General features: G+C 44.4%; 1 protein-coding gene and 1 long non-coding RNA gene across 3 annotated transcripts in view; one reads left to right on the forward strand and one right to left on the reverse strand.

Moving 5' to 3' along the window:
• Nedd4l (NEDD4 like E3 ubiquitin protein ligase) overlaps nucleotides 1-27,021 on the forward strand; it is a 283,441-nt gene that overhangs the window by 19,260 nt on the left and 237,160 nt on the right. The window lies entirely within an intron of this gene.
• On the reverse strand, nucleotides 4,469-5,590 carry LOC125364283. The gene is made up of 2 exons (XR_007213454.1): nucleotides 5,337-5,590; nucleotides 4,469-5,096 (listed from the first exon to the last, which is right to left on the reverse strand). It is a non-coding gene; the product is annotated as an uncharacterized LOC125364283 (long non-coding RNA).

A 27,021-nucleotide genomic window follows, 5' to 3' on the forward strand; every position in this document is an offset into this window, starting at 1 on the left:
GTATTCTCAAGTATCTGTGCACCTGCAATTTTAGAATTGAAATCGGGGTCATTTCATCAGGAACCAGCTTTGAGATGTTGAAATCAATACACAGTGACATGGAAAACTTACTAAGAAATGTACTCCCAATGCAAAATATATTCTCTCTTGTTGGCTCAGTTGTAGGAAGCAATCTTAGGGATTCCTCTAAAAGAAAATTTGACTGGTTAGGCCGGTGAATTTTCTGTCTTTCTTAGAAAGTCTGCTTCAGCAGCAGGCTTTCAGAAAGGAAGGGAGCAGAAAATGTTAATGCTATGCTATTGAGCATTAATAGTACTGAGTTTAAAATAATGATAAGTATTCCACTAAAATCACCATGGAACACTACAGATGTGAGGGACCTCTGGACATCTACATAAAGACAGTGGAAACACCAGCAAACCCATGGATGCCAACGTTTTTGTATTTATTTATGTATTTTTGCCATTCCTGGGGCTTGAAGTCTGTGCCTGGGTGCTATCCCTGAGCTCCTATGGCTCAAGGCTAGCTCTCTACCACTTGAGCCACAGTGCCACTTCCGGCTTTTTCTGAGTAGTTCATTGCAAATAAGAGTTTCATGGACTTTTCCTGCTTTGGCTGGCTTTGAACCGCGATCCTCAGATCTCAGTCTCTGGAACAGATAGGTAGGATTAAGTATATGAGCCACTGGCATCTGGCTCAAAGTTTGTTTGTTTGTTTTTAAATTTTTGTTTTTGTTTTGTTTTTTAACTATGGAAATAAAAGACTTGCAACCATTTGAGGAAAATTCAAGGAAAGTATTGGAAATGTTGGAAAATGCTGGAATTTAATTTGCATTGTATTTAATCTCATCCTCCTTCCCCATTTTTATGGTGTTCTTTAAAGCCTTGCAAATACGATATCTGTGAAAACCCTTAATTCTGATAGCTATTAGATGGGCAGTATAAAATTAGATCTCCCCAATGGACATCTGCAAAGAACCATGACTCGGAACTGTTGGGTAGCTTGCTTAACAGCTCCTTACTCATATGAGGGCTTGTCTTTATTTGAGCTGATTATCTCACCTTGGGCTAACATACCCACCGAACATTTGGTGACATCAGTCAGTGATGTTTTCAGTCACAGCTGCCTGAGGTCAGGTTGCTATTTAAGGCCAACCAGTGACTGGCCAACCAAAAAATTCAGGAAGGGTATGTTTATTGGAGGATCTAAAAAGCTCCAACACATTCCCGGGACTTTTAAACATTCTGCGTGTGACAAGGAGAAATACTTTAGAAGGCCCCGAATTATCACCGGTGGCTGACTTTGAAGCTTTATGCAAGTAGGAAGTGAAGACTTAAGAGTTACCAGCTGTTTGGCAGAGCATTAAAGACATACCCTGACGTGTGACACGCATGCACAGGCACACACATGCATGTGCACACACACGGATGTGGAGGAGGAAGATTCTTGGTAAAGGGTAGAAAATTTTATTAGTGTGAGCCTTTAAGGAAACCTGTCTAATCACTATTGGAACATGGAAGTAGAGACTTCAGTGTTCACACATGATAAAAAGTACAGACTTTCTAGAATAAGTTCAGGAAAATCACTGAAGAGTTACAAAACACAATCTGGGGTGAGGGGAAAACCTGATTTTCAGAAATGACACATTCTAGACTTAAAATGTCATAAATTGGACAGAATATTAGAAGATATGCAAAGAAACAAGAACATAGGCCGTAGTGTTTTCTTGTTTGTGGTCTTTCGGGTAGATGCCCAAAAGTGGGGCTGCTGGGTCATAGGGGATCTCTATGTTTAGTCTTCTGAGGAATCTCCATACCGCTTTCCAGAGTGGCTGAACCAATTTACATTCCCACCAACAATGAAGTAGGGTTCCCTTTTGGCCACATCCCTTTCAACATTTGTCATTGTTAGTTTTCTTGATATAGGACATTCTTACTGGGGTGAGATGGAATCTCAATGTTGTTTTGATTTGCATTTCTTTTAAGGCCAGTGATGTAGAGCACTTTTTCATATGTCTCTTGGCCATTCTCATTTCCTCATCAGAGAAGTCTCTTTGTAAGTCTTTAGCCCACTTGATGGGGGGCTATTGGTTCTTTGCGGTTTTTTTAGATATGAGGCCTTTGTCCATTGTATGGCCGGTAAAGATCTTTTCCCAATCTGTAGGCTTTCTGTTTATCTTGCGAGCTATGTCCTTTGCCCTGCAGAAGCTCTGCAGCTCCCATTTGTCCATTCTTTCTTTGATTTGTTGCATTTCTGGGTCTTTGTTAAGGAAGTTCCATCCTGTGCCAAGGAGCCCAAGTGTTTCTCCTACTCCTTCCTTTAGTGTTTTCAGGGTGTCTGTTTTAATTTGATCCATTAAAGCCACCAGCACAACAATGTTCATCTCAGCACAATTTGTCATAGCTAGAATTTGGAACCAACCCAGATGCCCCTCAGTAGATGAATGGATCAGGAAAATGTGGTACATATACACAATGGAATTTTATCCCTCTATCAGAAAGAATGACATTGCCCCATTTGTAAGGAAATGGAAAGACTTGGAAAAAGTTATACTAAGTGAAGTGAGCCAGACCCAAAGAAACATGGCTCTGTGGTTTCCCTCATAGGGAATAATTAGCACAGGTTTAGGCTAGTCACAGCAGAGGATCACAAGAGCCCAATAGCTATACCCTTATGAACACAAAAGATGATGCTAAGTGAAATGAACTCCATGTTATGGAAACGACTGTTATATCACTGTTGTAATTACTTTCAACATGCAATATGAGACCGTAGCTTCTATTATTGATGATCCTCTTGTATCCCCTTCCTGTGGTTGTACCTGCACTATCTCTGTATCTTATCTGAGTACATTGGAAACCGTGTATACTGGTATTAGAACTAGGAAACTGAATGGGAATACCAAAATCGAGAGACACAGGGTAAAAAAGACAAATGATTACAAAAGCAATACTTGCAAAACTGTTTAGTGTAAATCTGCTGAACAACTGGGGGGAAAGAGAAAGGGGGAGGGGAGGGGGAATGAGGGACAAGGTAACAAACAGTACAAGAAATGTATCCAATGCCTAACGTATGAAACTGTAACCACTCTGTATATCAGTTTGACAATAAAAATTAAAATTTTTTTTAATTAATTAAAAAAAAGAACATAGGCCAATACAGGAAAAAGGTAGTTAATAGAAAGGTCCTTGAGGAAACTCCAGATTTTGGAAATTATGGATTTGAAAAATTCAGTAATTAAAAAATTTTAAATTAATTAATTAACTAGAGAGGCTCAACAGATGATTTGAACTTGCCAAAGAATGAATCAGTAAATTTGAAGTCAGGTCAGTTGCTAGGGCAGGCTGAAGAACAGAAAGAAAAGAAAGAAATGCACAAATTTGATGTGTGACATCCTCAAACATACTAGTAGTGGGGGCCTCAGAAGAAGGAAAAGGTAGTAAAGGAACAGACAGCAGGCTCTCCACAGGTAACAGGTATGTGCCAATAAATGAGATCATCTAAATGAAATGGACAGACTCTTCCTGTATACCAATTTCCATGTCTGACGAATAACAAGTAGACAGGTTGAAATGATAACTAGAAATTTCCCATATAACAAAAATGCTGGAACCAGATAGCTTACAGTGTGAATTCAGTACATGAATGTTACCAACTGGTATCACATACTCACTGAAAGAAAAGGAGGCAGTGCTTTTCAGTTCATTCTGTGAAGCCAGTATTCCAAACCTGATACCCAAACCAGATAAAGACATTATAAGAAAACTAAAATATCTCTGTGAATATACATTTGAAAATTCTCAGTGTGACACCAGTTAACCAAATCAATTTTTTTGTATACAAATGGCTGGCAACCCTGGCAAGGTATGGATTCACTGAGCAATTAAAATGTGGCCATGTAAAATCAACTGTAACTTGCTGTATTAGTGTATTCAAGAAGATGCAGAAATAAAGCATTTTATGTGATTTAACATCTTTTCCTGCTGAAATCCATCAACAGGGATAAAGACTACAGGAAAGCATACAGTTAACTTACAATCTAGGGTACAAAGCATCTTTTAGCATCTATAGATACACAATATTGTTATTCTCACAATTCACACTGATCTTTGTTCTAGAAATTCCAGCAAAGGACATTGAGATCGGTAAGGAAGAAGAAAATTCTGTAGTCACAAATAACCTGATATGTAGTAATTTCTAAGACACACCAAGATACACAAGTGAGCTAACAGATGAGTTTAGAAATGTTGCAGGATATAAACATCATGAAAAAAAATTAGAAATGAAATTAGTACCAAAAAGTACAAAGTTCTTAAGTACTTGTCTACAAACCAAAAAATATTATTGAAGAAAACTTAAGTTCTAAATAAATGGAATGATATCCCATGTTCATGGATTGGAAGACTTGTAGCAGGTTAACAGTATTCCTCAGATTACAAATTCTGTACAGTGCTTATAAAATCACAGGTTATTATTATTTTTTTTTGTAGAAGTTGGTAAGCTGATCTTAAAACTCACGTGGTAGTGCAGTGGACTTAGAATGTGGAAAAATAGTCTTGAAAAAGTTGGAGGACTCATTTTTAACATTTAAAAACTCAATACAAAGGCACAGTTACCAACTCAGTAGTGTTACTGTAAGGTTAGCTTCAAGCTCTCAGTAGAATAGAGAGACCAGAAGCAACCTATCGACTTACAATTTAGTTGTAAGGGAGCTAGGACATAATAAATAAGACATGGTGGCATATTTCTACAATGGAGTACTATTTTCCCATTAAAAAAAAAATGAACTTCAGAAAAGTTCTGCAACATGAGGGTGGATCTTGAAAACATTCTTGTGGGTGAAAGAAGCCAGACACAAGAGGTCACAAGTGATCTAAAATGCCCAGAATAGACATACTCCTAAAGGCAAAGTAGGTTAGAGTTTGTTGGAAGTTAGAGACTCTAATATATATTAACTTTTTTTTTTTTTTTGAGGAGTATTGGAAAACTTCTGGAGTTAGCTAAGGGGGTAGAACACAGCTTGGTAAACATATTGAAAATCAATGGGTTTTGACGATGCTGTGTGAATTAGATCGCAGTAAAAATTACTTTAAAAACTACATCGAGGGCTGGGGATATGGCCTAGTGGCAAGAGTGCTCGCCTCCTATACATGAAGCCCTGGGTTCGATTCCTCAGCACCACATGTATAGAAAACGGCTAGAAGTGGCGCTGTGGCTCAAGTGGCAGAGTGCTAGCCTTGAGCAAAAACAAGCCAGGGACAGTGCTCAGGCCCTGTGTTCATGTCCCAGGACTGGCAAAAAAAAAACAACACCAAAAAACAACCAAAAAAAAAAACTACATCGATAAGAGCATAGGAGATGCTGACTAGGCATTGGTTGCCCAATGGATTAGGCTGAGACAGCCTGGCTTATGCATACATCAGATCTATTGTACATCATATAGAATTCATAAATCTGTGTCTGTTTTTCTCTGTCTATGCCAGGCCTGGGGCAGGACTGCATCCTTATCTCTAGGCCAAGAAAGCAGCATGAGGAACATTCCAGCATTCCTCAGATGCACAGGCTGGTTATGAGGACAATGTGAGGGCAACCAATGAAATACCATGGCTTAATTTTTCACCTTGTTGGATATACTGATGGTTTTCTTTGGCTACTAGGCTTGGTTCCATCATTGTGCTTCTGTCTTCTCAGAATGTTAAGAGATTAATCATCATCATCATCATCATCATCATCATCATCATCATCGTTCAGATGGTATCTTGCCATGTCACCATACTCCTTGCTAGCCTTGAACTCTTGGACCAAAGTGATCTTCCTGCCTCAGCCTTCTGTGTAGATGTGACTACAGGTGTTCACTGACATGCCTGGCTTAAGGGGAAAAGAAAATGCACCTGGCATAATGAGGAAGAAAGCCTTAGAGATGGCCTAAGGCAGCTTGAACATCTGCCTGATAGATCGTGTGAGCAGTTGATTCCAAAGGAAGCAAGGATGGTTTGTTTGGAAGAAGAATCTATTCTTGTCTCTGATCATTAGCTGGAGGGAAAGGTGACAAAGCACAGATGGCAGGGAAATAGAAGAGGTATTGACTGCCACACTTTCAGTATGTAAAAGGTAATTGTTTCAAAGTCAGAGGATGCTGGAAAATAAGAATGAGGCCTGGTAGAGCATATGGAGAGTGGCTTCCCCATAAGTAAAGAGCAGTTAGGATAAAATAACAAACCTGAATAAATCTGAGATGCAAAAATACTGCTACTATTGCTGCTTTGTTGTTATTGTTGTTTTGAGTGCTGAAGTTGAAGCAGCCAGGATACCTTTTCTCTATCCCTTAGCCCCAACCCTCTGTTCCATTACTACTTCTAATATGGCTCTGCCCTGCCTGCTGTTGTCTTAGGAGGGACTATGCCTTGCATAGACTCCATTGATCTATATGATGGAACTTGGGACCTGAACACAGCCTCGTCGCAGAACTTCCTGTTCCTGTGGCAAGTGCTAGTGGAAGGTAGGAGAATCCAGGAAGTGAGAGCCTTTGTGCAGTAGCCGGAGGTCATGCATTTTGTTACTGACTTTGCCCTCATTTGGTGGCACAAAGTAATCATGAGGTTGGCTCAAAGCACTGTGGGAAAAGAACTATTCCTGACCTCAAGAGAAATGATTATGCTGTTTGATAAACAGTGAACTGGATTACTAAAGAGTGTTTCCCTTGATTGCGTGTGTCAGGGGTCAGTGGAAATGTTCTTTGTGCAATTTTTCTTTTGTGGGCAGAGTTTCTGCTAAGTGGAGAAGCCCACAGATAAACAGGATAAAGGTGTTGTGGGTAGGTGTCAGTCATCTGTGTTGTATAAACGTCACGTGGGAAGGCACAGTGGTAGCTAATGGCCCACGAAGTAACTCTGTTCATAACAGATGACAGGACACTTGCTAAAATTGAGGATACAACAAATAAAAGAGCCTCGGAGGAATTTTTTTCTCAGATGTCAAGCTATGCGTGGCAGAAAGATGAACAAAATTAGGTGATGTAGTATGCTGTTTTTTGTTTTTTTTTTTCTTAATGCAATGTTAAGGTCTAAACCAAGCAGTAGCAGGGTGCAGAGGGAGAAGGGGCCTTTTATTCCTTTTTGAGGCTTGGCTTTATTTACCTGGACATCTTTAAGCCACCTTTGGGTAACTGCACAGGGAGCAGAGACAGGAGGTAAGCGGTGACCTTTAGGTGACCTTTAACCAAGGTAGGAGGCGGGGCCATGCCACATCAGGTGTTCAGATCTGCTGCTGCTCTCTGAAGTGCTTCCGTTTGCCCAAGCATTTAATTAGGGACATTTCCACACATACAGAAGAGTTGAAAGAATGTGTATGTAGATCTGTACATACTATAAATGCATAAACGATATATAATACACACGCATGTATGAGCTGTGTATGATACACATATAATATATACATCATAATATATACATCATTATATACATATAATATATACATATATAACGCATGTTATATGCATGCATATATGTGTCTTTTTTATGCCGCTCTAGAATTTGTACTCCAGGCCTCCTGCTCTTGCTTGGGCTTCTCGCCTTTCCTCCTCTGGTGGCTTCAAACCTTGATCTTCAGATCCCAGCCTCCTGAGTAGCAAGGATGGTGGGAGTGAACCACCATGCCCGGCTACATTCTATCGCTGTACACTTCAGTCCTACGCATGCAGTTGGTATGTCATTAAGTAGAGTTCTGTATCCATTTATGGAGCCCTGCTGGGATTCTTGTGAAGTTTCAGTTCGAGGCATCATGGTAGAACTTCTTGCTGTGTCTTGTGATTGATGGGTTTGGGCTCACCGAGCCTCAGGCGTAACTTCTGGGTTACTTCATGGCTAACTCTCACCTACACCCGCCACTGCTGCATCATCATTGCCCTTGTCCTGGCCCTGCTGCTTCACCTTTACTTTCCATGGAATCCGTTGCCTAAGATAGTAGTTCCCAACTGGGTTGGTTTCACGAACCACAGGCATTGGGCAATGTTTGGCACATTTTAATCGTTACACATCTGGCCAAGATTGCTACTGGAGGCTAGTGGCCAGAGGCCAGCGATCTTGCTAAATAGCCTGTAATATTCCACATAGCCCCCTACCACGAAGGGGAATGTGGACCGAAAGGAAGGTCAAAGGCTGGGGATGAAGCTCAGTGGTAGAGCACTTGCTAACATGTACAAGTTCCTGGCTTTGATCTAAAGTGTCACACGCACACATACACACACACACACACACACACACACACAATTGGCCAATCAGGTCAAGATTGGAAAACTTTGTTTTTCCCCTTAGAAGAAGTTACCTAAGAGGAAAGTCACAGTGTGAAATGGGTTTTTAGAGCTGGATGGCATGACAGGTAGCAGTGGCTCACACCTGTAATCCTAGCTACTCAGGAGCTGAGATCTGAGGATCATGTTTGGAAGCCAGCCTTGGGAGGAAAGTGTGTGAGAATCTTATGTCTGATTATACTCCCCTCCCCTGCCAGCGGAAAAGCTGGAAGTGAAGCTGTGGTTCAAGTGGTTGAGCACTAGTCTTGACCAACAAAGCTCAAGGACAGCACCCAGACCCCGAGTTCAAGCTCCAGCTGGCATCCCTCCTTATCCTTCCCCCTCCCCTCCAAAAATAAGACTAGCTGGATGGCACTTGTAGAGACCATCCTGTTAGTATCTGCCTGGTTTTTGCCAAAGGCAGGTTTACTCTGCAGAAGTCCCTAATTTAAAAGAAACTGATTTCTAAAACACTGTTAGGGTCAGTGTTGTCAAAGGGTGTGTAAATTGATCTGAAAATACAGCATTGCTTATGTCCATTGATTTCTGTTGTAGTTGGTGTTGGTTGTGGGGCTTGAACTCAGGGCCTGGGTGCTATCCCTGAGCCTCTTTGTGCTCAAGGCTAGTGCTCTACCATTTGAGCCATTGCACCACTTCTGGGTTTTTTTGAGTGGTTAATTGGAGCTATGTGAATCTCACAGGGACTTTTCTGTCCCAGTTGGCTGGCTTCAAACTGCAGTCCTCAGATCTCAGCCTCCTGAGTAGCTAGGATTATAGGCGTGAGCCTCCAGAGCCCAGCTTCTTTTAATGTATCTTAAAGTATTAATCACAAAGGAAAACTGGACACAGATTTGGGATGGCAGTAACTAAAGTGCATCTCTTTGCAGGCCGCTGTGTTCCAAGTCCTGCCCCGCAGGTGGGATGGGGGGGCTGGGAAGGAGGGCCCGCACCTCAGTATTTGTTTCAAGTGCACTGCTTCAAGTGACACCAGCAGAATGGAGACACTTTTTATGAAATCTGAGTTGCCTCCACAATGAATGGCCTTCCATTCATTGCCTCTCGATCAAGTTGCATTGCAAGTAATGCATGTTTTACTAGTAATAATGCATTTTGATAAAGGTACATTTCAAGGAATGCATGTTTTGCTAGCGAGGTATTCAGAACAGCAAAACAAAACAAAACAAAACCAACGCCAGGAAGGTCTTGTCTTCAATAAGAGTGAAATGAATTGATGTGTTAACCAGATTTTCTCTGGCCTTTAAAGGGAAGTGGGGTATTGGTCAGTCCTATCTGGGTTGATTTCGGGGACTTGATGGGCCCACACTAGAGGAAAACTGGCTCCAGGATTGGATGGGGTGGTGGGCCTTGGCTCAGTCTAGATCGCTCAGTTTGAGGGGAAGAAAGAAAGGGGCAGTGTTGAGCAAAGTTGCTTTGGCACATCCGCTAGGTAGTGCTTCTCCTGGGTGGAGAAAGACTTTGGGGCGTGGGGTGGGGCCTTAGCCTCCTGCACAGGCGGGGTGTGTGGAACTGGGGAGCAGGCAGCCTCTTGGTGCTGAGGTGGCAGCTTCCGTGGGGATCTGGTTCAGCATGGGCGGTGGGGAGGCTGCATTGTACTGTGGCCTTTGGCAGTCTCTATTTGAATCTCTCTCTGTCTTTCTGGTCTGTCATGGGGCTTGAACTCAGGGCCTGGGCGTGCTGTCTTTGAGCTTTTTTTTTTCCTCAAGGCAAGTTGTGCTCTACCACCTTGAACCACAGCATCACTTCCGGTTTTCTGGTGGTTAATTAGGGATTCGAGTCTCAGACTTTTCTTGCCTGGGCTGGCTTTGAACTGCGATCCCAAGACCTCAGCCTCCATATTAACTAGGATTCCAGATGTAAGGCCCTGGCACCCGGCTTGCTTTCATATATACAACGAAAGCATTTTTTATGGTACCAGGAATCCAGTTGCTTACTCCTGTCCTCAGGATTAAAAAAAAAAACACTCATGAAGAATGTCCTAACACCACAGATGGGGGATACTCTTACCTCACTGTATTGATGAGGAAACGGGCTCTGGGAGGTTTGTGATTTCCCCAAGTCACGGCTGCGCAGGGGCAGAGCGGAGTGCAGTCTGCCCCTTGAGCCTCTTCATTCTGGGCCACTTCCTGGCCTGCAGTTCTTCTCCAGGCCGTCACCCAGGATAGGGCGATGGAGTTGGGGGCACTTGAGGGCGTCAGGGTGAGAAAGGAATCATCGGAGTGGTTTTGTCGTGGGTGGAGTCATGCAGTTTCTTCTGTGTGTTTTTCTGTTGAGCCTGAGTGCGGTCTAAGCACAGAGATATACGGAAGGGAACAGGTCAGTGCGTGGAGAGGGGTGCCCCGTGAGGGTCCCCAGGGCAGGCAGGACCAGGGACGGGCCCCAGAACTTCTGTAGGAGGGGTGTCTGCCTGGATCTCAGCCCCTGGGGTCTGCGTGTGTGCAGTGATGCAAATGGGCAGGACGTCCCTCAGGTGTGGAAGCGTGGAAAAGCTTTGTGTTTGACTCTAACTGTTGAGGTTTTGGGCTCTGCCAGTGTTTGAGATCCGGAAGTTTGGCTTTGGTGGTCAGGTGGCGGTATTGTCTGATATATCACCCCAGGCCCCTAATGACAGCTTCGGTGTGGAAAGGTTTGAGCAGCTACATATTCATCAGGCTGAGCCACCCCCTGGATCATTTGTGTGTGTGTGTGACTTGGACTTTCGTGTCCCAGGTAGCTTTGAACTGCACTCCTCAGGTCTCAGCCTTGGAGTAGCTAGGAGTGTAGGTGAGCCGCTGGAGTGCAGGGAATGTTCTTCATCTCTTATTTCTTGGGAAGGACTCCACATGTCGACATGCAGAGCCACCCGTGACTGTGCTCAGCAAAGTTGGGTTTTGTTGGTTTTAACCACTAAGTATGAGTCAGGAGGAAAAAAGGAAAACAAAGCAAATCACCCTAACAGGAAGGGTGAATGTTGGAGTCTGGCACCTTCTCCGGGTGAGTAGACTTGTTGGGGGTGTGACGGAAATTTCTGCTATTTGGTGGCATAGACCAGGAACAGCCACTCTGGTCTCCCAGTCCCCACTTTCCTTGTTCTGGAGAAGAACAAGGAAGTCTTCCTAGGGGCTAGGACAAGATAGGGTATGTTGTCAGAAATGTGAACAACTCAGCTTCTAAGCATTAGAACCCCAGAAATACGAAGCTATTCCCTGTGATTGTTTCTATCATCTTGGTGTTGCTCTCTGCTGCTTTTCACGAATTAAACACTTCCAATGGTGGGGCCCCAGTGGCTCACACCTGTAATCACAGTTCCAAGCCAGTCCAGACAGGAAAAGTCCAGGAGACTCTTTCACTTCTAATTAACCATTTAAAAAGCCTGAAGTGGGGCTGTGGCTCAAGTGGTAGAGCACCAGCCTACCAGCCTTGAGCAAATAAATAAGCTCAGGGACAGTTGCTCAGACCCGAGCTCAAGCCTCAGGACCTACACCAAAAATAAATAATAGATAGATAGATAACTTAACAGTGTTTCAGCTGCTTTGTGAGTGAGATAGATGCTTAGTATATCAGCTTTGGAAACCGATTTATCTTTGGGGAAAATTCATTTTGAGTTTTTACACAACTAGTTTACCAGTGAAGTTTTGGAACACAACCCACTTTCTAAGCAGGGGATTTGTTTTTATTTGTACAGAAGTGTGGGAACATGTGGCAATCTGGATGTTGGAATTCATTCAGTTAAAACAGAATAAAACACATGAATGACATTGAGTCATCCTCTGCCCTCCCCTCCCCCCCCAAGTTTCGCCCTTTTTCTCTACCTCGGAAGGTTTACCTTAATTAGTGCAACGGAGACTTCCCTGACTGTGCTGAATTGTCTGGAATTGCTAGGACATTTCAACATAATAAATAAGGTTTTGCATAGAATTGCCTGTTTTCCCCCCAAACACCTTCCTTCTAGTTCTTTGTAACTACTTAATCCAGTAAATTCTCATTATCCTTGACAAGACTGTTTCAACTAGAGTAACATAAGTTCACTCCTTTCATTTTAGAAAGTAGTGGTATAGAAAATGACTAACCTGGGATTACATTTGCAACTTGAATTTTGTTGTTGTTCCGGTTGTTTTCTAATGAATATTCCTTGATACATTGGGGTATTTACTTTTTATGCATTTTATACTGCCTTTTAAAATTTATAAAGTTCAGCATTTTATTTTCAAAAATGGCTGTAGTAAACATCAAAATGATTACAAATGATTTCATTCTATGGACATTCATTTATCTGATAAGTATTATTGAATTCTTTGGCTATTCTTCACATTTCCATGTTACTCGTAAGGCACTGGGAAATACTTGTATTCATTAGAGTCATTTTTCTTTCTCTCTCTCTTTTTTCCCCAATTCTAGAGAGGTCCAGGGCCTTGCACATGCTAGGCAAATGCTCTACCACTGAGCTACATCCTCTGCTCACATTTATTTATGTTTTCCTGCAGTTAGTGGTGCTTGAACTCAGGGCCTCACACTCTGGCTTAGGCTTTTTTACTCAAGGATAACACTACCATTTGAGCATACCTTCACTCGCAGGTGTTTGCTGATTAACCACACAGACTTATCTAAGCCTGGGCTGGCTTTGAACCATGATCTTCAGATCTCAGCCTCCTGCATAGCTAGGTTTACAGGTGTGAGCCACAGGTGCCTGAAAGTCTTTCTTTCTTTTCTTTTCTTTTTTTTTTTTTTTTGCCAGTTCTGGGGCTTGACTTAGGGCCTGAGCACTGTCCCTCTGCCACTTGAGGCAGAGCACCACTTCTGGACTTTTCTATATATGTGCTGCTGGGGAATTGAACCCAGGGCTTCATGTATATGAAGCAAGCACTCTTGCCACTAGGCCATATTCCCAGCCCCAAGTCTTTCTTTTAAAATATCCTTTGTTATTGCTTTCTGTTAGTGAGCTAAAGAAAATATGTAGATTTTTCCTAAAATTCTAAATAGAAATCTTAAAGACTTAAAAAGTAGAGGTAATAGGTTTTGTTAACTGAATATATAGATTTGGCTTGGTGCCTTCCTACAGTAGAGGCTTATTAATTGTTTATTGACTGAACATAAAACAACCATGAAGGGTCTTGTTAATGTTGTTATATATAGGAAGTGCTGCAGTGGTTCCTAACAATTCATATAATTCCTAATGCTTATTATATATTATATACTACATGGGTGCAGTGCTTTGCATTGCTCTTAGTGCTTCGTGTGGTCTGCTGGGATTTGGGCATAGACCTGTGACACTTATACTTTTGGATGGAGATGACCTTTGATAAAAACAACCCAGTTGTCCTTCACCAGATGAACGGGTGAACAAAATCAGGTAGATTTATGCCATAAAGTATTACTCATCCATAAAATGAGCGTGCCAGTGGAACGTGTTGTACCATGGATGGGAAGGCTGAGGGTGAGTGGCTTCACTTCTGTGAATATTCACAACAGGCAAACCCCTCAACACACAAGGTTGATTGGTGGTTGCTTCAGGCTAGAGGCAGATGGATGGGTGGAGGGAGGGGGCACTACTGCTAAGGGCTAAACCACTTTTCTTTTTCCTAAGGTAATGAAATGTTCTGAAATTAGATTGTGAGGGTAGCCGCACAACTCAGCGAGTATTCTAGAAAGCATTGAATTATATACTTTAAATTAGAGCCCTGTCTAGTATATGAATTACACCTCAATAATGTTATTAAAGTTGGGCAAGCTTTAGCCTTGTAGAAGGAAGGTGAGAGCGAGTGGTTGTGTTAGCTGCAAAATTGTATTCTTAACAGTTCTGAGAGCCCTCCCTCCCTCCCTCCCTCCCTCTCTCCCTCCCTCCCTTCCTTGTACTAGGGCTTGAACTCAGGGCCTTATGCCCTTGCTCAGCTTTTTTTGGTCATGGCTAGAACTCTACCACTTAAGCCACCAGATTAACTTTTTGCTGCTTAACTAAGGTTGGAGTCTCCCTGAATGCTCAGATCTGGCTAGCTTTGAACCTCTGCCTTCAGATTTCAGCCTCCAGAGTAGCTGGGATTATAGACTTATGCCAATGGACCTGGCTCCCAGGTCTTCTTTTGAAGGACAGTACCCAAGTTTTTCTTTATATTTTTGGTTGATTGTGGGGCTTGAACTCAGGGCTCAGGCACACTGTCTCATAGCTCTTTTGTTCAAGGTTAGCGCCCTACTACTTTTGAGCCACAATGCCACTTCTGGTTTTCTGGTGGTTAGTTGGAGATAAGAGTCTCATGGACTTCCCTGCCTGGGTTGGCTTCAAACTGTGATCTTCAGATCTCAGCCTCCTGAGTAGCTAGGATTACAGGCGTGAGCCATTGGTGCCTGGCTCCAACCATTTCTTGTATGCTAGGTAAGCACTGTACCGCTAAGCCACATTCCCAGCTCCTCTAGTCATTTCTTTACAGTCTCCATCTGCACCAAAGACATTTGAGGCAGACATGGGGAGTTCAAGCTTCAACATAGTCCAGCATTTAAAGGGACCTAAGTAAGTGTGTAATACTGCTAATTTGGTTGAGGGGGAAAGTGGGGTGCAGGAGACAGGTGTAGGGGACATAGGTTGGACAGTGGAGGCGAGTTTGCAATTGGCAATTCGGACAGGATCCTTTCCTCTGTGGGGAGCTGTTCCTGGGGGTTGAAGCTGAGGGTGACATCACAGAAACAGCAAGGGAAATTGGATATTTCTGCACAGTCCCATGTTTTAAAGAATTACAAGTCAAAATGTAACAACCCAATCCTCAGTAGCTCTAAGCAAGCTGCTCTAACCTAGAAATAACGCCCCCAAGTTATAATGTATCTTAATTAGATAGAACTCAAAATAATAATTAGCAGAAATACTAATCGTCCAGTGGTCAAGCAGTCAGCTGGAAAGCCTAAACTAACACTAATGATTGACAAGCACACTGTCTCCCATCAAGCCTGAGGGTCAAGTTCCTAAGTTCCTGAAAACTCGCTAGGAGAATCTGTGGTTAAGTTGTGTAAAATGAAGAGGTTCCAGCCAGGCACTGGTGGCTCATGCCTGTAACCCTTGCTACTCAGGAGGCTGAGATCAGGGCTTGCAGTTAGCCTGGCCAAGAAGGTTCTTGAGACTCTTATCTCCAAATAACCAGTAAAAAGTTGAAGTGGAGCTGTGGCCCAAGTGGCAGAGCTCTTAATGTGAGGTGGAGGTGTGGGTATACATTGCAGAGATTGAGCTCTCAAGGAAACTATAGAAGCTGTTTTATTTTTAAACTGAAGAAAAGACAACACATTCAAGAGAGTATCAGTGAGAGATCACATATCTTGTCGTGGATGGGAACCTCCTCTCCCTAGTTCATGTTATTGTGATTATAAATAGGAAGGTTCAAAACTGTGATGTCATTTCAGATTCTCCTGTTCTGAGCCTTGAGTTGGCTTTGACTTTGTAAGGCAAATCGTTCTCCTTCCTGCATTTGCCCTCCCTCCCTCCTTCAGCCTCTCCCCTCCTCAGTCCTGATCCCAGAAGGGCAGAGGTTAGCCTTCCCTCTTCTGGTCTATCTCCTGGAACGATTTCAAATCATCACTCACTTAGGAAGACACGCTTTCTCCTTCTGAAATATTAGGGAAGATGATTTGATGGGCTTACCCAACTTTTCTCTCGTACTCTTTCCTGCTTAGGAAACCAAGGCAGTCAGAGATAATCCTGAGTCTTTGCTGTGTGTTTTGGGGGGAAAGAGCATATTAATTATTTAACATATTATCTAAGATGGTAAAACCTCAACATTAAGTATCTCTAAACAATAATAAGCATGTATTGGATCACATGTTCATCCTTTCTAGCAAAAGGTAACCTGTAACCAGCCATGTGGACGTGTCAGACTGCTTCCTACCAGAATTGGCTTCCATCTGTGCCTTTCAGCTCAAGCTGATATGGTTCTGTTCCTATAATTCCTTGAAAAAGGTTGTGGGAATCCTGTGAATCTTATTGGGGTTCACTTTATTAGACAATAACCCTGGTCTTTTTAGACTTTTAACATTTTTAAATTAAAAAAAAAGCCTTTAACCTTGCATAGTGTGTTGTATCCATACATGAATGTGATGTGTACTGAAAGGTACACAGAATCAAGGTAGTTCAATACATAGCTTGGAAAGGAGAGATCTTGAGGAGATCAGGAGAATTATGGATTGTGGTTAGCCAGGGATGGGGAAAAAGGGAGAGAAGAGAATTGGTCAGATTTTTCACGCCAACTAATAGGGTGTGCATGGTATTTTAAAACTGTAATCCCAGGGATGAGAAAGACATAGGAAGATTGTAGTCTGAGGCCCCTGTGGAAAAATGAGCCCATATATGAACAATAAATGGAAAGGAAAAGGCCCTGGTGCACGGCTTGGGTGCATGGCTCCAGTGGTAAATAACTTGCTTAGCTTGCACAGGATCCTGAGTTCAGATTTCAGTGCTGTCAAAACAAAGACGCAATGGCTAACATCCACTTCTTTAAAAGTTTTTGAAATTTTTAATTAATGTGGTAATTGTACAGCTTTATGGAGTATAGCTTAATATTTTAATCAGTACAGTGTGTATTGATGAAATCAGAGTTACTTAGAGAGCATCCTGGAGGCAGACTAATTTGCATGAAGTTCTGTGATTGGCTGCCAGTGTGTTCGGAGAACTGAGTGAATAACCATTTTGTATAAGTTCAATGACTCACACTGCCAGTGTTATAGAACTGTGTGAATAACAATATGCATAAAGCTCAGTGATTGGCTGCCAGTGTGTTATAGATCTGTGTGAATGGCTTTAGGGACAAAGCGTTTCTTGGAGTATCCATTCTGACTCTAAATTGCAGTCGACATTTTGTCCCTCTTTGTAAAGCCTTTCATAGAACAGGCTTCCCTGGGTTGATGTTTAGGATAGTATGTATGCTCTCTGCTTTATGGAGCACCACTGAGAAAACCACATGGATTTCATAATGGCAGCTGTATTGAAAATTAAAAGCAATTTTTTTATTACCTAGTGTCCATTGTATAACTATGTATAAATATGCTTGTCATCTCCCACCCCCCATCAGTATAAGAAAAAGTTAACTTTACATGGTTTCCTTGCCTGTGAGGAACAGAGACAAACTTGGTAATTCAAGTGAGACAGTTATGTTGATCCTACTAAGAGGCACATTCACCATGTTTTTTGTAGCTGTGTTGGCTCAAAACACGGTCAACAGTGTTGTGTCTCCACCGCGCCAACCCCCCCCACCCCCCCGCCCCAGATGAGTTAAGATGTCAGTAAAAGGTGGAGTGGTCTGGGGCCAAAGTCAGGCTGAGCCTATGATTGCCACTTGTGCCCTCCTTTCAGGGTGAGTTACTGTAATTGGCATGAGCTGGGAAAGGGGGGGGGGCGCACTGGCGCTGTAGGAGATAGAAATTTAGACACATCAACACGGTGTCTTACACTTTGTCCCTTTGTATAGGAAGTAATCATAGGGTGTGAGAATCAATGTGTAATTCAAGGTTGTGGACAGGGGATATGAATGTAGAATGCAGTAAAGATGGCTGAACCACTGTGATTTGAACTGGGGGGCGGGGGGGTGAGGGGATAGAGTGGGTCTGGCTGGAACTCTATGCTGTGGCATCTAAGGGATTGAATAGGGATACGGGTACTGCACAGGCAGGGGAGGAGCAGTAGGCAGGACGGGATTGATGATGAAGAGGTCATTTCGGCGGGCAGGTTGGTCAACTGTAGAGTAAATGGAGGTGAGTATTAATCCTGTGAAGTACAGGTGACAAGTAGAATGTGCTTGATCTAGCAAGCTTGATCTAGAAGAGTTCAGTTGTCAAGTTTTACAAAAGCATAAAAGGATACCGCTTGAGATGCAATGCAAATGGCTGTAATTACAGTGTATGTAGACCTTTTTATTTCTTTTTGGTGCTGGTGCTGGGGCTTGAGCTTGAGCTCATGGCCTTGTGTTCCCACTTGGCTTTTTCTGCCCAAGGCTAGTGCTCTACTTACTTGAGCCATGCCTCTGCGTCCAGCTTTATGCCGGAGTCTTGTAGATGTTACTGCCTGGGCTGACTTCACACTTCCATCCAGACGAGTCTCAGGTGTGTGAGCCACTGGTGCCTGGCAGTATAATGAGTTTTAATAAACTTGCTTGACATCTAGCATGGTGCTTTTCCCATAAGAGCTGGTCAAGAAGTATTAATTTCATGAGCATCTTGAATAACAGGGTGAAAACAGGGGGTAAAAATGGGTAAGAAACATGAAACACTCATTCTTCCTCAGCCTTCCTTGCTGACACCTCAGAGCTATCTTTGTCCCTCAGGCTAGCTGGGATTACAGTTTGGCAGGTTTTTCTTGAAAGGCTGGAGTAGGAAAGGAGAGTTATCACCAGGTGGGTAAAAAGAATCCGCTACCCCACCCAAAGTGGAGCTGAGCCCCGCACAGGTCATTAGGGTGTGTGTGATGAGTTGCCTGGGAGACCTTGGGTGTGACAACAACCCCCCCCCCCCCCCCCCCCCGCCTTACCTGCCTTAGCATCAGGTCACCAGTCCTCTGTCGATGTAATGCACTCACTGGTCACTCACTGAACACATTTATGTGGGAGGAAGAGAATTTCCAGCCAGTGTGCAAACACACATGCTGCTCACCATTCAGAGAACTGTCTGAGGCTTTGGGACAGCGCTCTCAAGACTAAATAGGCTAAAACTGGGAAGAATTATACAGTCCGATCAATATACCACCCCAACCTTTAGTTTGGTCATACTGGGGTTTGAACTCCCAGCCTCTCATTTGCTATGCAGGCAACTCTACTGCTTGAGATACACATCCATTCCTTTTTCTTTAGGTCATTTTCCAGTTAAGGTCTCACTTTATTTCCCCTGGGCTACTCTTGAACCTTGACTGGCATTACAAGAGTCAGTCACACTGCCTGGCCAACTTTCTTTTTTTTTTTTTTCCAGCAGTCTTGGGGTTTGAGCTCAGAGTCTCACGTTTGCACGTTGCTACCGTTCTTTACAAAATATTTGTCATGCTCTGCTGCAAGTTAGAAAAGGACATGCCAGGGCCTGGGTGGTAGAGTGCTTTCCTTACATGCAGCAGCAGTCTCTGGGATGGAAGTTCCTCCCTAGCTGTTGAGGCAGCCCTGGGGGGCAAGGGTTCCCAACGTCTTCCCTTCCTCTCCTCATTCTTCCTATGCAACCCTGACGGTGGCCAGCTGAACCGATCTGGCAGAAGTCATTCTGCTCACTGCCTGTGCAGTGAAGGACCTGTGTCCTGACATGGCTTGCTGAGCTCTGCCCCCCCCGCCTCCCGCCCCTTGTCATTTATCTCTGTTACTCCAGCCTACTGGCTGGCTGGCTGTGCCTATTTCCCATGGCATTCTGGGGCCTCCTGCACTGGCCATGCCCTTTACCCCAAGTCCCTGCCCTCATTCGCTTGGCTCCTGGTTACAGCTTACTCCCCCTCCTCCCAGGGGGGTTGGTGGCTCCTCTACACCATGCTAAGGGGAACTCTAGCTGATGGATGGTTGTCTGGGACAAGGCCAGGCAGGACAGGTGTGTCTTGCAGGCCTCACACTAGAGTACATTTTGAGGCAGGTGTGCTGCAGTTACGTGGAAGGAAGGTGTACCTGCATACCTCCATTTCCTCTTCCTCTTCCCTGGATGCCTGCCTGGAAAGAACAGTAAAGAAAACAGCAGAGCCGGGCGTGCCCTGGCCGTGGCCTGGGAGTTCAATTCAGGCACCGACCGTCATCGGGTTTGTGTGTCAGCACTTTCCTGACTGCCTTCTGGATGAGTTCAGAGGATCTAAGTCCTTCTGGGCATCACCCCTGTTTCTTAGTGGCAGTTCGGGGTTCCCTCTGAGAGGGAGAATGAGAGAGAGAAGGGGGAGCTGTTAGGTAGCTAGGGGTCAAAAGTGTAATGCATCCTGGGGGATCAGAGCTGGATGCAAGAGAGAATCTGTGGCCAGAGTTTAGCTCATGTTCACCTACTGAGTCACCGGGAGCCCTCACCTCTTGGGGTTTTTAGGTGCTGATTGCCTCCTGAGTAGCTAGAATTACAGGCATGAGTACATTTAAGGCTACAGGTATGGTATAGGCCACATGCTTTCATTGCTGATCATTTCTTTTGGGACATACTTGCTTTTTCCTCTTGGGCAGAATTTAAATGTTAATGTATGCTTCTTACCTCTTGTTTAAGATTTCCATCTCTGCGTGTGCTATTGGATATTTGGAAAGCAGTGGTGCTCACCCTTATACACCAGTGCAGCAATTGGGTGTTTGATGGTAGCTCCCCTTTTTAGAAGGTTTGATGACATCGTTGTTCCTAGCTTATCTTCATCTATAGTGAATCCCCCTGGCTGTAGCTTTGGACACCAGCCCTCCCGTTCCGCTCGCTGTAATGACTTTTTCCCTTCCAGTGGAAAAGTACAATTGATCTGTCCCGCAGGCCCATACATCCTGACATGTGTCAGGATGCAAATCCTTTTTAACTTTGCAAAAAAAAAAAATCTTTATTATTATGGCAAAGTGACATGAGGAAAAGCGAGAGGCAGTTAGTTAGCACTTGGAGATATTTTCTCCTTTTACAGATTTCACACTCAACATTTAAGGTTTGGATCTTCAGAGCACTAAAGCCAGTGCTTTATAAAATGTCAGATGAAGACTTGGCATCTCAAGAGGCAAAGCATTTGGAGTTCTTTCTTCAATTACAAAAAAATAAAAAATAAAAAAAAAGGATAGGGTAGAGAAAAGAGAATGCATGATGACTGTTTTGTTCCCAAGAATTATGACACAACCCTCCAGCTCTGTGGCTTTTTATTCTGATGGGAAAGAAATGAGACCATTGTAAATGGTCTCATCATACTGTTCAGAATAACCTTTTCGTGCCAGCTTCTTGCCGAGTGCAGTGCTGTTGACTGTGGAGAAAGGCGTCGAGTGTCTGCTTCTGACTCTTCGCCCGAGCCACATTGTGCAGCCAGCAAGGCCACAGGAGCCATCCCAAGTGGGAGCCACAATTTGCTTCCCAGAGGAATGAATAGAGAACTGAAAATAAATATATGTGTGATTGAACTAATGTAGCAGCAGGCAAAATGGACTTCTCCTTGGTGAAAGACATGAGAAGTGAAAGGTCAGAGCTCCCCGCTCCGTTGCTCTGCAGCTTGTGGCTGGAATCCTTCCTTCTTTATCTGCTGGAGTGAGTCTCAGAGTAGGTAAAGATCCACCTAAGGTTTGAAAGTTCATGGAGCCCCTGGTGGCTAGATGCACCAGAATGAGATACACAGAAATCAGATACGCAGATGTTGCTGGAGGAGATAAGTGGTTTCAGTTCTTAGGAGAGAATCAGATACGTAAATGTGGTGGGAAGAGATAAGTGTTTTGAGATGCATGAATGCGGGCTGTAGAGAGAATAAAGAAGCATTTACACTCTGTCCCTGCCACTGAGGCTGGAGGATTTCATCAGATCTGCCATTTGAGGTCAGCTAGGGCTGCCTAGCAAGACTTTGTCTCAGTTAATCAATCAACCAATCAGGGAAGCATATCTCCCCATGTAACCAGGGGGATGCCAGTCCTGCTATCCATCCCTGATCAGCCCTTCACACCCCATCATGCCTGAGCCTACGGGACTACTAAGACCCCTCTGTTTCCTTCTTCATGTCCTCTTCTTGGCATTTCCTGAGCATGCCCAGCCTCCGGGCGTTTGCCAGTGGACATGGTCAGTTCCCAGAAAACAAGGATGTTGTCTGAGTGGTTAGGAACACGGACTTTTGAGGCCAGCTCTCTGGTTTCGCGTCCGCGGGCCACTTTGCAGCTGCGTGGATTCTCCCTGCCTTAGTCTCATCTAAGGAAGAGTATCTGAAAGTGTCACTGCTGTGTATAAATGCCAGTGGGTGTGGCGTCGTCATTATCACCATCCTCACCGTCCTCATCTGTCCACCGTATATATCACGCGTGTCCTCTAGTCCCACATTCTCATACTTGCCTGAGTCATTCCTGAGCCCCTCCAGAGAGGCGGTGTCTGTGCTAGTATCCCTGAGGACTACTGAGAGAGACGGTGGGATCAGAAGAGGATGATGCACTGCATGTTAACCAGGTCTGAGCGTGTCAGATTGCTCATGTCTCTGAGCCTCCGTCTTGGTGTGTAAAAGGCTGGTGATTTCCTTCCCAGCTCTCAGGTTTTGTCCGTAAACCCAAGCTGTAGTACAAGCAGCTATTCCCAGCAACCCCCAGGGTGCTTTGTGTTACCTTGCAGGATGGGGGCTTTGTATGCCATCTTGTGTGATAGTTGTGGTAGCTGTTTTTCTTGTCCCAAATCGGGGGCCCTTTGGTTTTGAGATTTAGGGATAATTGAGGGACTTACAAGTGGTTAGACCTTCAGTATCTCATTCAGTGTAGGAAAACCAATCTCAAATAATGAGCGATATTTTGTTTCTGTCACCTCTTTCTATTTCACTTGCTTTTACAATTGATGATAAGAGCAAAGGCCCAATAAAATGAAAATGATTAACATGGAACCCAGAAGGAAAGGATAAAGGGATTTGAAGGGCTTGTAAGACCGATGTTGGAATTTCCTGGCGGCCAGGTCAAAGAGAGACACTGGAGGGTATAAGGCATGCGCAGGCTAATGAAACGAAGCCAAGGCTCTACCTATTAATGGGAGTTCCTGGAAATGGGTGCTAGCGTGCTTTCCTACCAGGCTGGGAGGGGCCTCTGGGATCCACGAGCATCATGGCGGATTCCAAACTTACCCTCTGAAAGTTGAGTGATGTTAGACAATACATATGTATGGGAAGCCTGCTTTCCTAGAGGCCAGAGTAGTGACTGAGTGTAATAAAGGTTTCCTGTCATCTGATTGTGGGAGATGATTATCAGCTGAGGGACTTCCTCAAGATGTTCCATTGTTGCTTTAGTGAACGGATGGGGAAAGGCTGATCTCCTCATCCACATGTGCTCTTCCCTCGCCCACTCGTGATCCTGAATTCCAGTTTTATGAGTAGGATTAAGCACTCTGGGTAGAGTGCATGCTTAGTGTGCAGGGGGCCCTGGCTTCAAACCTCAGCATCAAGACAAAATCAAACACACCCCAGTGGGGGAATTCACACTTGACACCTTGCCAGGTACTCCATTCCTGGGTCTATTTCTGTCTAATCTGGGATGCATTTGGGCTAAGGAGGAGCAATTGTGAAAGGTTGAGTGTGTGTTTGTCTGTGTGTCTGTGTGTGTGTTGGAGGAGGACCCGTATTTCATGCAGACCTGGGGGAAAGCCTATTCTGCTAACCACTTTGCTGGTAGGGAGTGAACGGAACTGGGTGTGAGGGGTGAGACTCTTCAGTTAAGAAAATTTCACCATAGTTTCAAAAAAAATGTCAGCAGGGAATGCAGGTCTGCTTTGAGATAAAAAATTGTAATTTTCAGCCAGTTATGGTGGCACATGCCTGTAATCTCAGCACTAGACGGGCAGAGGCAGGCGAATGGAGAGTTTGAAGCCAGCCTGGACTGTCAAGCATAATCCTATCTCAACAAAAACCCAAAGCCTGGCACAGGTGGCTCATGCCATGTCATGTTTTAACTACTCAGGAGGCTAAGGCATCTGAGGATCACAGTTCAAAGCCAGCCTAGGCAGGAAAGTCTGTGAGACACACACACACACACACACACACACACACACACACACACACACACACACACACACACACACACACTTTCTACTTGCAACAGCCAAGAAAGAATGCTAAAGAGAAAGCCGGGTTTGGTTGCACTAGGCCATGTGTGTGCATTTGACAAGCTCCTGGCCTGCTCAGTTTTGGCCAGCTGTGTCTTTGAGGGCGGTGTTTCCCCCCCCTCAGGCCTGAGAAAGGCTGAACTCAGAACAAGGCCCTGGCAATCTGCGCCTTCTCAATGCGGTTTTTGTTCTGCTGGGTTAATTTGCATGTGGTGTGTAGCACGCCGGGCCGGGGAAAGAGCTGTCCTTTGTTTTGCGTAATGAGGGCTGAGGTTTCCAATAAGCATTTCTCCCTTTAGTCCTTGTCAAGTGTCATCTGAGTAACAAGGCACTGTTACTTCTCAGCCTGTGCTTGTCCCGAGAGCCTCTGCTTGCAAATTAGACTGAAAAACAGTAGTCACAGATGGAAATCCCATCCATATTCTGGTTTGTATTTGAGGACAGATAGCTAGATGGAAGATGTCCTCCCACCTTTTTTTTTTTTTTAAGCAGGTAATAGGGCTTGATTCAGGACCTGGGTGCTGTCCCTGAGCTTTGCTCAAGCTGTTTCTCTACCACTTGAGCCATGCCTCCACTTCTGTGTTTGTTTGTTTTTTGGGGGGGGAGTGGTTAATTGTTTTTTTTTTTTTTTTTTTGGCCAGTCCTGGGCCTTGGACTCAGGGCCTGAGCACTGTCCCTGGCTTCTTCCCGCTCAAGGCTAGCACTCCGCCACTTGAGCCACAGCGCCGCTTCTGGCCGTTTTCTGTATATGTGGTGCTGGGGAATCGAACCTAGGGCCTCGTGTATCCGAGGCAGGCACTCTTGCCACTAGGCTATATCCCCAGCCCCGGGAGTGGTTAATTGGAGCTAAGAGTTTTGCAGATATTGCCGCCAGGGTTGGCTTCAAATTCAGTCCTCAGATCTCACCCTCCCAAGTAGCTAGGATTACAGGCGTGAGCCACTGGCACCTTGCAAAGTTAAAGTACCTTTTAAAACTTCTTTCCAGTGTTCCTCCTGTCTCATTACTTTATAGCAAGGGTTAAGAGTACTCCATAAAGAGAAGGAAAGCCAGTTTGGAGAAGTGAGGGTTTTTGTTTTTTTGTTTTTTCCCATTTGTTAACTGCTACTCAGAAAGAGGGCATATCAGTCATGACAAAATGAAGTTTGTAACTGTTAGCATAAAAGGAAGTGGTTAACTATTCATTTATTAAGCTTTTGCTTATGACCTGCTTACTAGGCAGCTTTAGAACTAAGAGCCAGCCTGTCCTGTTTCTTGGTTGGTAGGTTTTGGTACATGAATTCAACTTGAAGTGGAGCACTGTACCACTTGAGCCACACCCTCAGTCCTGCGCTGTTTTTAATTCTTTTTTTTTTTCCTCATTCTCTGACTTATTATTATTATTATTAGTAGTATAGTAGTACTCAGGGTTATTCTTTTTTCTTTTTTGTTTGATGGCTGTCCTGGGCTTGAACTCAGGCCCCTATCGTGAGCTTTTATGCTCAAGGCCAGTGCCCAGCCATTTGAGCCACAGCTCCATTTATGGCTTTCTTGGCAGTTCTAGTGGAGAAAAGGGTCTCATGGACTTTCCTGCTAGAGCTGGCTTTGAACCTTGATCCTCAGATCTCAGCCTCGCGAGTAGCCAGGATTACAGGCGTGAGCCACCCGTGCTGGCTTGGGACATTCAGGGTGAAGTAAGGTTGGGTGTATAGTTCGCTTTCTTCTTCTTCATTAAGGCATTGTAACGCCTGCTATTGTGGGAGGGAGGCACCCCCTCCCACCCCCTCAAGGAAGGTGGGTTACAGGCCTGTGGGAGCTGGTCCTGGGAAGTTTGACTTAAAAAAACAACACCAAAACAGAACACCAGGAAAAACAAACCCCACAAACAGGTGTTTCCCTTGGAACAACTGGGCTTGCTGTAGCCGTGCACCTCTGTAAACTTGTTATTTTGTTACTTCGCTATTGAAGCCCTGATCAGAACCGGAAGTACACAGCCAGCCGGGGCACCTCTGCCAGGCATTTGGTCTGCACCTCCTAAGTTGCCGATGGAATCGGTTTATCTGTCTTTAGGAATGTTGGTGATGTCTTCTGGCCACTGCTGCCTTCTGCACCTCCTAAGTTGCCGATGGAATCAGTTTATCTGTCTTTAGGAATGTTGGTGATGTCTTCTGGCCACTGCTGCCTTCCCAGCCCCCCTTTCCTGAGTCATGAGTTTATTTTTCACTCTTTACTTTGTCTCGTGGAGATGCTAGGAAGATGAGTTGGTGTGGTTGACGGCTGACGTCACTCACGGGTCACGTGTTACAGTGAAGCAGGCTGACTCTGCACTTCATGGTGCAAACCCTCAGCTGCCTCTTTGGGTTTTATTCAGCTGAAATTAAATAACTCCAGGTTTTCACTTGGGTTTGCTTGTGTGCTTTCAAAATAGCTCTTTGGAAAGGAAAAATAAATAAATAAATGTGAGAGCAAACCCCGTAGGAAATTGTGGGTAGCAATTATGGTATGTGATGTAGCCTGAATTATCCTGTAATGCACACATTTTCCCCTTCTAGTGTGTTTAGATTTCAAGACTGATCCTGAGAAGAGAAACTTCGGAAGACCCCACAGGTAGATGTGGGTACAGGTAGCAGCCAGTCAGGGCCAGTTTGCCTGGCAGAAGAACATTCTCCAGCAGGGTGAAGTGTCCCCTGAAGAGAGGCACCATTCATCTGGGGCCTGGCCAGCTATTCAGTCACCTTGTCTCCGGGCGGCTCCTGGGTGGGGACAGGGGGCCCCAGGATTCTGGGACACAGCTCAGATCAAAGGCTGGAAGCTTGTGCCCAGACAGGATGGAATTCATTCCTAGGTAGTAGGGAGTTTCTTTGTACCCCTTCCTAATTCCATCCTTTTCGAATCTAGATGTTTTGGCCTCATTAAAAGCCTAATGTATCTTTACATATTTAAGATAGTTTTGGCCAGGCCGCCGGTGGCTCATGCCTGTAATCCTAGCTACGCAGGAGGCTGAGATCCGAGGATCGCAGTTTGAAGTCAACCTGGGCAGTAAAGTCCCTGTGAGACTCTATCTTCAGTTAAC

This window comes from Perognathus longimembris, chromosome 15, assembly GCF_023159225.1.
Source record: "Perognathus longimembris pacificus isolate PPM17 chromosome 15, ASM2315922v1, whole genome shotgun sequence".
Taxonomy (NCBI): domain Eukaryota; kingdom Metazoa; phylum Chordata; class Mammalia; order Rodentia; family Heteromyidae; genus Perognathus; species Perognathus longimembris.